At 42.2% G+C, this 13,796-nt stretch overlaps 1 protein-coding gene across 3 annotated transcripts in view; it reads left to right on the top strand.

Annotated features, from left to right (window-relative positions):
* The window catches only part of LOC106584306 (neuroligin-1), a 357,882-nt gene that overhangs the window by 46,356 nt on the left and 297,730 nt on the right, over positions 1-13,796 (top strand). For 2 of the 3 annotated variants that reach the window (XM_014169396.2, XM_014169395.2), the window contains exon 1: positions 122-543. The exons of the other annotated variant lie outside the window; for it this stretch is intronic. The gene's annotated coding sequence lies outside the window, so the exon portion shown is untranslated. Of the gene's footprint in view, positions 1-121; positions 544-13,796 lie in introns of those variants that run through there. 3 annotated transcript variants of the gene reach the window in all.

Here is a 13,796-nt window from a genome sequence, read left to right as displayed (position 1 = left end):
TTGCAGACATTTAGGGGAAAATAATATTCCTTGTCTCTTTAAAAATATTAAGCAGCTTTATTGAAGTTCCTTTCAGGGCCACTAGATGTATCTCTGTTCCATTTTTCGATCAGCGCATCCTCTCGCCAGCAGGGACGAGAGGAGACCTCGGCATTTTGTCAAGCAAGTGCAGCCTGAATCGTGAGCGAATAAAATATATTTAAGTTCTTTATTTTTCATGTCGTTAAGATAAAGAGGTGTGCGCAAGAGCCGGAGCAAATGGTCGTCTCTAGTAAAGGAAACCATTTTTGGATTAAAAACACTTTATTCCGGCAGAGGGGGATCCTTTAGTTTTTCTCTTCTGCAAAATTGTTGAACGGAATTATGACGAAGTATGAAAAGGCGAGTTTATAACCTTTGAAGTGAAATCTTTTTTTTTGTGCCGAAGCTTGTGCCTCAGATTTTTGGGGAGATGATTCTAAAGAGCATTACACTCTGAAATAACGGGACATGGCACTGAGGAAAATTGTCTGAGGTGACGAGTGGTGGAGATCAAGCCTCATGGTAAATATACATATATTGAAATATGACTGTTCAAACATACTATTCGGTCACAGCTCTTGTCTACTTTTATCAAATGGCGATTATAAATGCGAGCTTTGAGTCGAGGTCAATTGTAAGATATTGGGAAGGAGGGAAAAACTAGTTCTAGACTACCTAGCCTACATGTATTTATTTTCATGCATAATGTGTATATTAGCCTATATAGCCTATACAATTATCCTAGAGTTATGATGAATTTCAAATTGGGATGCTGGCATGGTGGCTACATTCAACGACAGAGTATATTTTGCTATGTTTAGCACATATGCTCCTGTCCAGCTCTCTGGTGAAGTCTCTGTCTTTTGGAAGCTCACACACTCACGTGCTTTCATGTTTAATATGAAAATGTGATTAAACTACTTTCATAATGGTCGGTTGTGCTGATGCCAGTTGCCCAGGTGCTTAGGTCCAAATCACCATCCATTTTAATACCACCTGCAGCCCTGTGAAGAGACCTAACCCTATTTATTAAGTGCAATAAAGAACCAGTAATGAATTTCTCTGCGAATTGTAATAGAACATAATCATCACTGATGAAGGAAAATTAATTTCCACCCGTCTTAATTCAATTGAAATTTTAATTGATATTCATTTAGCCATAAGGTTAAATACCTAACGCTGAGTCGGGAATGTATTAGCCTTCATTCATTCATTAATTTCAATGACTATGTTCGGAAATGAGTCTCAGATGGTGGATAAGCATTGTATGCTATGAAGAACTGAATTATATAGTAAATCGAGTAGGCGACGTTTGATGGGAAAGTTCAACACTATTGGCTATAGATACAGGGCACCAGAAAACTGGATAAATGCAGTATTTGTGTGTGCTCAATTTATAGCCCAAAGGCAGAAATAGTCATGGCAGTAAAAAGCTGACTGGATTAGTTTATTTGGCTTTGGCAAATAGTCGTTAATGATATTATCAACAATATGGATGTTTTATGCATGTTTGATATGGGGGATAAACTCACCAGTTATCATTACGTGATCTTCGAGCTATTAGTCATTGACTTCCATTGCTATATGCATACGTGGCCATTTTTCCTACAGTGAGCTCTGTTGTGGTCCTGTTAATTACAGTTTTTATAGACGTGAACACTGCATGCTGTGTCGTTATAGCCACCTTGGATTTTACTCTTGTAAAAGCTCATAAAATGAGGTACCCAATCAAATCGTACACAATATTAGATTCAAGGACAAAGTTGAATGTGATTTGAGATAGAGAGACATATGATTGTCCTCTATTGTGATGCAGGGACAAAAAAGTATCTATTATGCACATTCATTTGTGACATCGCTCTGAACGCAACTATACCAGAAGGCAAAACCTGGTTGAAAACACGTCATTTTGATGTGTTATTTTTATATAGCCTACATCTTTTTACTGACAAGAATATTATGTATGTTTCTGACCACCATATAACCAGTTGATTATAATTGTGACCTATATTTGACCAGTTGGTCATAGTTCTGACCACTACTGATTCAGAGGGGTTGGGTTAAATGCTGAAGACACATTTCAGTTGAATGAATTTATATTATTTGCTATATTATATACTGGTCATAATTAAGACCTCATCATAACCTGGCAATGACACCTGACTGGATATTGAAAAGATTGTTCATTACGTTTCTATTTGTTTCCATAGGCACCAATTCAAGTTTAAATCTGCAACATTCTTACATTTAAAATAGGTCAAGCAATGGCAACAACAAAAAAATGTGCACATGTGCATACAGTTATTGTTTCATAATTCCCCCACAGACATTACATGCCTAGAAAAACTGGGACACAATGTATATATGCCCATTGTTTTGTTTTATTAATGATTAATAAGAGTGGCGTGATTGGGTAGATACTCATCAAGGACTTCTGAGCATAGAATGCTATCTGGAGTGTAGTGGTTCTCCTGACAAGTGGTGTGATTGGTCCAATCTGCAATGAAGAGAATCAGTTTATTACACTTTATACATTTCAGATTTGAAAAGAACTAGAGAAGGACATTCCTGAAGGAACTTTGTGGACCTCCATGGTACTAGTCGAAAAAGTTTGTAGCAGTATAGCTTAGAGATGTCTTCTAAAAAGAGCAACATGCTCATATACAGTGCCTTCGGGAAGTATTCAGAGCCCTTGACTTTTTCCACATTTTGTTACATTACAGCCTTATTCTAAAATTGATTAAATCGTTTTTTCCCCCTTATCAATCTACACACAATACCCCATAATGACAAAGCAAACTCAGCTATTTAGAAGTGTTTGCAAATATATTAAATATAAAAAACTGAAATATCACATTTAAATAAGTATTCAGACCCTTCACCCAGTTCTTTGATGAAGCACCTTTGGCAGTGATTACAGCCTCAAATCTTATTGAGTTTGATGCTACAAGCTTGGCACACCAGCACTTGGGGAGTTTCTCCCATTCCCCTCTGCAGATCCTCTCAAGCTCTGTCAAGTTGTATGGGAAACGTCGCTGCAAAGCCATTTTCAGGTCTCTCCAGAAATGTTCGATTGGGTTCAAGTCCGGGCTCTGGCTGGGCCAATCAAGGACATTCAGAGACTTATCCCTAAGCCACTCCTGCGTTGTCTTGGCTGTGTGCTTAGGGTTGTTGTCCTGTTGGAAGGTGAACCTTCACCCCAGTCTGAGGTCCTGAGTGCTCTGGAGAAGGTTTTCATCAAGGATCTCTCTGTATTTTGCTCCCTTCATCTTTGCCTCGATCCTGACTAGTCTCCCAGTCCCTGCTGCTGAAAAACATCCCCACAGCATGCTACCACCATGTTTCACCATGGTGCCAGGATTCCTCCAGACATGACGTTTGACATTCAGGCCAAAGAGTTCAATCTTGGTTTCATCAGACCAGAGAATCTTGTTTCTCATGGTCTAAGAGTCTTTAGGTACCTTTTGGCAAACTTCAAGCGGGCTGTCATGTGCCTTTTACTGAGGAGTGGCTTCCGTCTGGCCACTCTACTATAAAGGCCTAATTGGTGGAGAGATAAAATGACTGTCCATCTGGAAAATTCTCCCATCTCTACAGAGGATCTCTAGAGCTCTGTCAGAGTGACCATCGGGTTCTTGGTCACCTCCCTGACCAAGGCCCTTCTCACCAAATTGCTCAGTTTGGCCGGGCGGGCAGCTCTAGGAAGAGTCTTGGTGGTTCCAAACGTTGACCATTTAGGAATGATGGAGGCCACTGTGTTCTTGGGGACCTTCATGGCTGCAGACATTCTTTTACCTTTCCACAGATCTGTGCCTCGACACAATCTTGTCTTGGAGCTCTACAGACAATTCCTTCGACCTCATGCTTGCTCTGACATCCACTGCCAGCTGTGGGACCTTATATAGACAGGTGTGTGCCTTTCCTAATCATGTCCAATCAATTGAATTTACCACAGGTGGACTCCAATCAAGTTGTAGCAACATCTCAAGGATGATCAATGGAAACAAGATACACCTGAACTCAATTTCGAGTCTCATAGGAAAGGGTCTGAATACTTATGTAAATAAGTTATTTTTGTTTTTTATGGGGTATTGTCTGTAGATTGCTAAAAAATATATATTTAATCAATTTTAAAATAAGGCTGTAACTTAACAAAATGTGGAAAAAGTCAAGGGGTCTGAATACTTTCTGAAGGCACTGTACTCTACGTCCTCCTTCACCATTGCGGTTAGAGCCATGTTTTAGAACTTTCCAGAGGGCCTGCAACACAACACTCCTGAGTTTTATGGCTTTTCATGACACTTACTGTAAGTATAAAAAGATAATAAAATAAATGTACATTTGGCATAATGTAGGCATGCAGGACACGACAGAACAGTAACACACAGTAAAAACAAACTGTCAGAATCTACAAAAAATTATCTTTGTCTATGTCAATGTCTCAACTGCTCACTTACTTTTTACTTAACTACAATGGAGCACACACGAGTGGTAGCAAAGGCAATCTGAAACATTTTAAGAAAGAGGATATCAAAATTAAACAGTAGTTGAATAATGACAGTTTTGAACTCATCTCTAAATGGTAAAGTTTTGCTTAATCTTAATTGCAATGTTCAAACAACTTTTTATAAACACACCGCTCCATAATCCTTAAGACATTTTTCTAGACAGAGTGTCACGTCCTGACCAGTAAAAGGGGTTATTTGTCATTGTAGTTTGGTCAGGGCGTGGCAGGGGGTGTTTGTTTTGTGTGTTTCGGTGTTTTTGGTTTAGGTTCTATGTTTTCTATTTCTATGTTTGAATCTAGTTTTCTATTTCTATGTTGGGTTTTTGGTAGGACCTCCAATTAGAGTCAGCTGGTTGTCGTTGCCTCTAATTGGAGGCCATATTTAGTTGAGGGTTGTTTCACTTGTGTTTTGTGGGTGGTTATTTTCTGTATAGCCTGGGAGCCTTATGGAACTGTTTTCGTCGTTTGTTTATTTTGTTTAAGTGTTTTCTTTAATAAATTAAGAAGATGAGCACTTCACCCGCTGCGCCTTGGTCCAATCCTTACGACGCCCATGACAGAACCACCCACCAAAAAAGGACCAAGCAGCGGAAGAAGGAGCAGCAGGAGAAATATTTGGAGTCATGGACATGGGAGGAGATTTTAGACGGAAAGGGACCCTGGAGGCAGGCTGGGGAGTACCGGCGACCGAAGGAGGAACTGGAGGCAGCAAAGGCAGATCGGCGCTATTATGAGGCGCTGTATAGGCCCAGAGGCAAGTGCGAGAGGGGCACACGGGGAGTTGGGCAGAGTCAGGGTGGAGTCCTGAGCCAACTCCCCGTGCTTACAGTGGGGAGCGGGTGACGAGGAGAGTACCGAGCTACGCAGAAATGAGCACGGTGTCGCCCATACTCACGCACAGTCCGGTGCGGCCAATAAGGGCTCCGCAGCGTTGCCGGGCGAGAGTTGGCCGGCAGCCAGGGAGAAGTGCGCTGGCGCAGCGCATCTGGCCACCAGTGCGTCTCCTCGGTCCAGCTTACCCTGCGCCTGCTCTACACACGGCAGCCCTCACTCTCCAGCACAGCCCAGTTCGCCCTGTGCCAGCGCTCTGCCCGTGCCGGGCTACAGTGACCACTCAGCCAGGACGGGGTGTGCCAGCCCTGAGTTCCAGACCGCCAGTGCGTCTCCTCGGTCCAGCTTACCCTGCACCTGCTCTACGCACGGCAGCCCTCACTCTCCAGCACAGCCCAGTTCGCCCTGTGCCAGCGTTCCGCCCGTGCCGGCTACAGTGACCACTCAGCTAGGACGGGGTGTGCCAGCCCTGAGTTCCAGACCGCCGGTGCGCCTCCACAGCCCAGTGTGCCCCGTGCCCGCTCTGCGCACCCAATCTCCTGTAAGTCTCCCCAGTCCGGGGAGACCAGTCCCAGCTCCACGCAGGAGGCCTCCAGTGACGCTCCCCAGTCAGGAGCCTCCAGCGACGCTCCTCAGCCCTGAGCCTCCAGCGACGCTCCCCAGCCCGGAGTCTCCAGGGACGCCTCTCAGCCCAGGGCCTCCAGCGACGCTCCTCAGCCCGGAGTCTCCAGCGACGCTCCTCAGCACGGAGTCTCCAGCGACGCTCCTCAGCCAGGAGGCTCCAGCGACGCTCCCCAGCCTAGAGTCTTCTGAACGGGAGCTACGCCCAGAGCCACCTCCGTAGTGGGAGGATTGGGAAGAGGGGGTGTAGCACAGGGACCGTCGTTGACGGTGGCCACCCTCCCTTCCCTTCCTTTAAGTTTGGGGTTGTTCTTGTGGGGTTTTTGTTTTTGAGGTGCATTCGGGGTCTGCACCTTTGGGGGGGGGGGGGGGGTACTGTCACATCCTGACCAGTTAAAGGGGTTATTTGTCATTGTAGTTTGGTCAGGGCATGGCAGGGGGTGTTTGTTTGTGTGTTTCGGTGTTTTTGGTTTAGGTTCTATGTTTTCTATTTCTATGTTTGAATCTAGTTTTCTATTTCTATGTTGGGTTTTTGGTAGGACCTCCAATTAGAGTCAGCTGGTTGGCGTTGCCTCTAATTGGAGGCCATATTTAGTTGTGTTTGTTTCACTTGTGTTTTGTGGGTGGTTATTTTCTGTATAGCCTGGGAGCCTTATGGGACTGTTTCGTCGTTTGTTTATTTTGTTTAAGTGTTTTCTTTAATAAATTAAGAAGATGAGCACTTTACCCGCTGCGCCTTGGTCCAATCCTTACGACGCCCATGACACAGAGGTTCCCCAATTGATGACAGCTTGGCAGTCTTAAAAAAACAAAGGTGAATGCAACAATTAAAGTATAAAATAATAACGAGACAATAAAATATGATCTTTTTCAAAAGTCGTGTGTCTTTCATATCATTCCTGCACCAAACATAGTTAGAAATGGGTGTAATTGGCAAATCTCTTCCTCTTCTCTGCAACTGTGCACATTTGTGAGTTTGAGTGAGGGCCAGGGAGAATGAGCAAGAGAGAAATGGGATAAACTTTACATGACTCACCAAGGGAGGTGTCTGTTGAATCTGGACACAAGGATTTTGCACCTGAAAAAAGGCGAGTTAAAATAGGATTTTATTTGCTTTACAAATGTATATTATTAGAATGGTGCTATTTCAATTGGATCTACTAACACTAAGATCAGGCAGGCATGGGCAGCTGAATAGCATGTCTCTTGGGGAATCCAGTCTCACCTGATGCAGAGAAGAAACTTTAATGATCATCAGCATAGCTAGTACAAACCTAGCTCTTACACAAGTGGCTAGTATGAATCAATAAACATTGAAGATCAGAGTATCAAAGAGAAAAAAACCCCATTTTGCACACAAAACTAACTGTCAATGATTATGGATTTAAGAAGGGGTGGTTCTGCGCTCTCATTTCCCTGGGATGTGGCAGAATAGGTCAAGGGTAAGTGAATGGGTGGCCAAACACTGCTGTAGAGGCCATGCATTAGGTCATTGACATGTTTCAACTGTAAAGGCAGAGTCAAATCATGATTAACCATTAGTTAAGGCAAGGATGGGCAACATTGATGGGGATGGGGGCTACAAAAAAACGGAACTCATAAGGAGGGGCCGCAGTGGCGAGCAAAACATTTTAGCAGCCCGCCTCGTGGGGGCGAAGATAAAAAATAAAAATAAACGTTTTTAAAGTTAATTTCCTGCAATTCTACACATTTTGCCATGCGGCGGAGAGAAACATTTGCAGTTTTACAACTAATTTCCTGCAATTCTACACATTGTGCCATAGGGTGGAGTCAAATGTTTGCATTTTTATTATGATAACTGGTGATCAATCGGCCCCACCCAGGTCGGTAATTCAACCATGCTTACTACAAGTTTAGATAACTGGCTGCTAGAATAACTTACCAATAATTAAAAAAAGAATAATGCTGAAATGGGCTCATTAAGTGACTGCTGATGCACAACCAAATTTTGTGCATTCTATTATTCTAACTCTTAACAGTAAGTTGAGACCCCGACTGAGTCCCCCCCCAAAACAAATAGTAGACTAGCTTAATTAAAATGTCTCACACACACACAATAAATGTTTCCTATATGTAAATTCACTCTCACTCTCACTCTCTCACACACACACACACACACACACACACACACACACACACACACACACACACACACACACACACACACACACACACACACACACACACACACACACACACACACACAGTCTTTTATGTCCAACAATGCATGACACAATGTTGACATGATAACAATCTTTTCTATAAGTTTTATAGAAACACACACACACACACACACACACACACACACACACACACACACACACACACACACACACACACACACACACACACACACACACACACACACACACACACACACACTCACGCAAGCAAGCACAAACACACTGTCATTAACTAAACAGATATCAAAATGTCAAAACGTTTGCTAGTTAGCTACAACCAATGGCTACAACAGGTAAAAATGAAAAGTTACCATGTCCTTGGAGGATTAACCATAGAGCTAACATTAGCTAGCTAAAATTACCCAGCTAAGCAAATCTTTCCTTGACATTTTTCTCTCCAACAAACTGCCGCTTTACTTACAAAAATTAAAACAAGAATGCAGGAGAACAGGGACTACCACTTAACAGTAAAAAGGTTTAGATTTTTTTTTGTGTCAATTTTAAGAAACTTTGTTTTTCAGCTGTGTTGTTGTGGAGCCTTCTGGGCGCTCTGTCCCAATGGCCTTATGGAATGTTGACAAGTTTTAGCTTGAACTGATATGCTTACCTCCTTATTTAGCTACTGAAATGTAATTACTACATGCATTATGTTAATTGCGTAAAAACTTTAAGGGAAAACATAATAGTCATATTGTCATGGTCAAATTCAGGAGCTTAAATTTTTGACTAATTATTGATGGGAATAAATTACATAAAAATGGGGTTTTGTAAATCCTGGTGGATTGTAGTAGGATATTGAAATGAAATACATACTGTAGGTCTACGTGTTATGTATTACACATCAAAACAGCGTTCATTGGGACAGAAGAAAATGTGCAGCACAATAAACAGTGCAATTAGCTAACACAGACAACAGGTTACCATTAGAACCCAACATACACAGCAAGCTATCACATACAGCATCATTAATTAAGCAAAGATTATGTACTGCTGTTTTACTGCATTTTAATGGTAGTGAATTTTTGTTAGGGTGTCCTGTATTATTGTGCATGTTTATCTTACATGCTGGTAGCCTATAACAAATATTATGGAAGTAAATGTTCACTTTTGAATTGGGTGGAGTGCATCTACAAAAACCACTGCCAATGCCAGTTGTTTGTCAAATGTGCTAAGCTGAATCATGCAAACCCTGCTGAAAAAGAACATTACTCCAGTTGTAATTATTGTAATCGTTCTAGTGTCTTATATCCAATGCGTGCATGGCCCACAAACACTATACACGTTTATAAAGATTGCTGTCTATTAATTCAGTAGTATTTAGATAACTGGTCAGTAGTTCAATCAGATTTCAACCAAAAATCAGATATCAACAAAAGTAAGACTTACTATATATCATGAAAAATACAACTTAATCCCAACCAGATTTCAACCAGAAAAAGACGTCTTTATAACGTCGTATGCCCACTGGGTAAAGATATGATCATGACTCACTCAACTCACATAAATGAAGGGTTATATAGTAGGCCTAGCCTGTGCCTCATAGCCAAATGTATATGAAACAAAGGGATAGTATGTTGAATATTGCCAAGGCTACTGTGAATGTTTTTTATTGTTGTTTTTTACGTGTGGCATCTAAAAGTTCAGAAGTTCATGCAACATTTTTCTAAGTCCATTGATTTAGTGTCACATCAGTAGCCTGAAAGGTTAGAGCTCCTTACAATAGGCTGCCTTCTCTCCTTAAGCTCCTGGCAGCATCCAGCTCATCTACCCACTCTGTACATGGGAGGGAGCTAGTTCATAAATAATGGAAGTGTTGACTCTTTTGTGTTCCTGTTGTTTCAGGTGCGTTCTTTTTTTTTTTGTAACCAACTTATTATTTATACTTCTTTAAAAAAAAAAAAAAAATTCAAGGGGGGGGGGGGGGGGTGTTACAAGTACAAATAAAAACAATCAAAGACCTGCATACAAAGATAACCCCTAGCCCATTCCCCTGTTCAAGTACAGAATGTTGACTTCACAATGGATTATGTAGCTCAATTCTCAAGTACTGCTAAAAAAGTCAGATAGGAAAACTGTGATTGGAATGATTCTATTTTCTTTTACAGTATTGTCAGAGAGCTTCAACAGTTGTATGTCTTTGTACAGAATATATTTTCTGTCTGGGCATTTCTAAAGCAAGACGTTTTTCCTTTTATACTACTATTTTCGTTTAATCGTTTTTTTTTTATGAGGGAACTATTTCCCTTTACAACTTGCCCAGACAATATTTACACATAATCACAGTCAGACAGCGTGACTTTTAATTTGAAAGGATAATTCCACAAGCTATGCATGTAGGAGGCACACCTGTAATGGATTGTGTATTACCATACTACAACACTATAGGGACCCAGAGGGGAATTCTGTGAAGAAATGAAAGTGGTTTGTGAGTACAGTATACAGAAATACTACACTGTAAAAAAACATGTTGTTTTTACAGTAACTTACTTGCAGCCTATTACCTGTAAGTTACTGTAAAAAAGAGAGTATATTACTCTAAATTCCAAACAAACTTTGCTTAACAGTACATTACCATACACTTTAGAGTAATGTACTGTTAAACCAAAGTTGCTGCAAGTAAGTTAATGTAAAAACAACCAATTTTTTTTTATAGTGTATCTTTTGTTACGGGATAAAGACTATGGCAGCTATCTGCCACCTTTTCCTCATGAAATTATTGCTGGGAAGGTTTCTGTAACAAGTTCTAAAATGGCAGAGAGTGTTGCTTAATTTGGGGCCATTTCGGAACTGTCTGCATATTTTGCAGATTTTCTAGCATAGGCTCCAAATGGCCCCTCTGAAGAGAGCTTTGTGAGTTCCTGTGGCATGTATAGTGTTAGGGATTTGCCATGGAAGGTGGTTTTTCATGTAACCCAGTCATTTCAGGCCATTTGCTGGTTATTTAGCCCCCACAGTGTTTCTTCAGCTCAAGTGGACTGATGCACTCCTCTTGTCAACATGAGAGCTTTAGTGGCCATTTGCTGTGTTTTCGGTCAGTTCATTGTGTCTTGACTGATCTGAGGTGGGAAATGGGGTGCAACGAGAGCCTCAGCCCTGAAATGGGGCATTAATAAGGTCTGAAGAGTGTGTGTGTGTGTGTGTGTGTGTGTGTGTGTGTGTGTGTGCGTGCGTGCGTGCGTGCGTGCGTGCGTGCGTGCGTGCGTGCGTGCATGCATGCGTGTACCCAGTGGAGGGACGTTGGAGCACCCCATCTAATGAGTGTACAGAGTCACAGAGCTCTCCTGTGGCACCTGACCAACCCTCTGGTCTGATGACTCAGGTTCTCACCTCAGAGGGCACCCAGTCCTTTCACACTTTTTCTGTCCATTTCCTGGGGAAACAAAAACAAAACACATGAAAAGTGGAGCACACAGTACGTGCCAGAAAAAGCAAGACAAAGCTAAACAGCCGTAACGGACTTTTCTCTGTGTTCTTGTGATGAGTGCAGTTTGTGCTTGCTGCTCACCCCCTCCCATCTGGGGTCCTGTGGCAGCGCCGCGGTCAAAACTCCACTTCCCACCTCTCCACATCTGCTGGAGTGAAAGGACCTCTCAGTCAACCGATCAGAGTCCTGCTGCTCTAAAGGTGAGAGAGAGCTGGGCCACAGAAGCGCTAACACATTCCAATTCAGCCCACTTAGGCTCTGTGTTTGCACATAGACACCTGTCCTTCCTCTCAGGAGGGTGGCTTTTAAAGCCAGAGCAAAGTTAAAAAATAATGGATTCATATACTGTCGAGAATAAATAGCTCAAACGCCCCACTGAAAAGATTGGCGTTGAAATGTATAGCGGACGTTGTACGGGCTCTCTGGCCAATTCTGCTATTTTGTGTGTTTTTTTTGCGCTGATCTTAGCTTTTTGGTACAAAATGTTTCCGCCATCGTTTCCTAGGATCGAAAATAGCTTTTGGACATCGGAACAGCAATCACTAACCTCGATTTCAATGAAAATGTCTACTTCAGTGAGTCGGAGGTGCAGGACACACTGCTCACCCCTTACCAGGCCCTTATCCTCGAAACTCGGAAGAGAAAGAGACAGCGATTTAGAGGCCGACATGCGGGCACCGTGATGAAACGACATTGGCAAGGAAGTAAACCGCCTCTACCCTCTTTTGTATTGGCGAATGTACAATCAATGGAGAACAAACTGTATGAGCTCTGTTCGAGACTGTCCTATCAATGGAACCTGAAGAACTGTAATATCTTATGTTTCTTGGAAACTTGGCTAAACAAGGACATGGATAATATTCTAGCTGGTTTTTCTATGCATTGGCAGGACAAAATGGGAGCATCAGGTAAGCTCAAGGGGGGTGGTGTGTGTCTCTTTGTTAATAACAGCTGATGCGCGATGTTTAATATGAATTTGTTGGATGCACATTTTTGGGATGCATTTGCTGTTTTTTTTGGTTGTGTTTCAGATTACTTTGTGCCCAGTAGAAATGAATGGTAAATAATGTAAATTCAGTTGGATGCTACCATGATTACGGATAATCCTAAATTAATTGTGAATAATGATGAGTGAGAAAGTTACAGACTCACAAATATCATTATCTACTATTCATTCAGGATTGTCCGTAATCATGGTAGCATCCACATTAATGTAGAAGTGTTGAGAAACATATTCTATTCTTATTTACAGTAAAAGGGACTCCAAAATGACACAATGCATTATTTACCATTAATTTCTACTGGGCACAAAATAATCTGAAATACAAGTTTGTAGAGTCACAAGCTTGATGCAGCCATTGCGTGCTATGAATATGGGACCAAATACTTAACTTTTTACTACTTAAATGTACATAAGTGAATTTGTCCCAATACTTTGGCCCCCTAAAACGGAGGGACTATGTACAAAAAGTTCCGTAATTTCTAAACGGTTCACCCGATATGGATGAAAATACCCCCAAATTAAAGCTGACAGTCGTCATGTTCATTGCCTCATTTTAAATTCCAAAGTTATCGTTACTCATTGTGTATCTATTATTACATGTTTTCCTTTTCCATCGTTTCTCTATTTTCTTTCTCTCTGCATTTTTGGGAATGGCCCTTAAGTAAGCATTTCACTGTTAGTCCACACCTGTTGTTTACGAAGCTAGCACCGACTGGAATATGTTCCAGGACTCATCCAATGGCATTGAGGAGTTTAACCACATCAGTCACCAACGTCGTCCCCACAGTGACAGTACGTTTTGACCACAGTGAAGTGGTTTTGACCACTTGGACAAAAGGAACACCTACATGCTGTTCAACACCATAGTGCCCTCCAAGCTCATCACTAAGCTAAGGACCCTGGGACTGAACTTCCTTTGCAACCGGATCCTGGACTTCCTGACGTGACGCCCCAGGTGGTGAGGGTAGGCAACAACACCCGCCATGCTGACCCTCAACACGGGGGCCCCTCAGGAGTGCTTTTGTCCTTTCCTGTACTCCCTGTTCACCCACAGCCACGCACGACTCCAACACCATCATTAAATTTGCCGGTGACACAACAGCGGCAGGCCTGATCACAGACGACGATGAGCCTATAGGGAGGAGGTCAGAGACCTGACAGTGTGGTGCCAGACCAACATCCTCT

Source organism: Salmo salar, chromosome ssa23 (genome assembly GCF_905237065.1).
Source record: "Salmo salar chromosome ssa23, Ssal_v3.1, whole genome shotgun sequence".
NCBI lineage: Eukaryota > Metazoa > Chordata > Actinopteri > Salmoniformes > Salmonidae > Salmo > Salmo salar.
The sequence above is the reverse complement of the archived record's forward strand: the minus strand, read 5'-3'. Positions and strand labels throughout refer to the sequence as shown.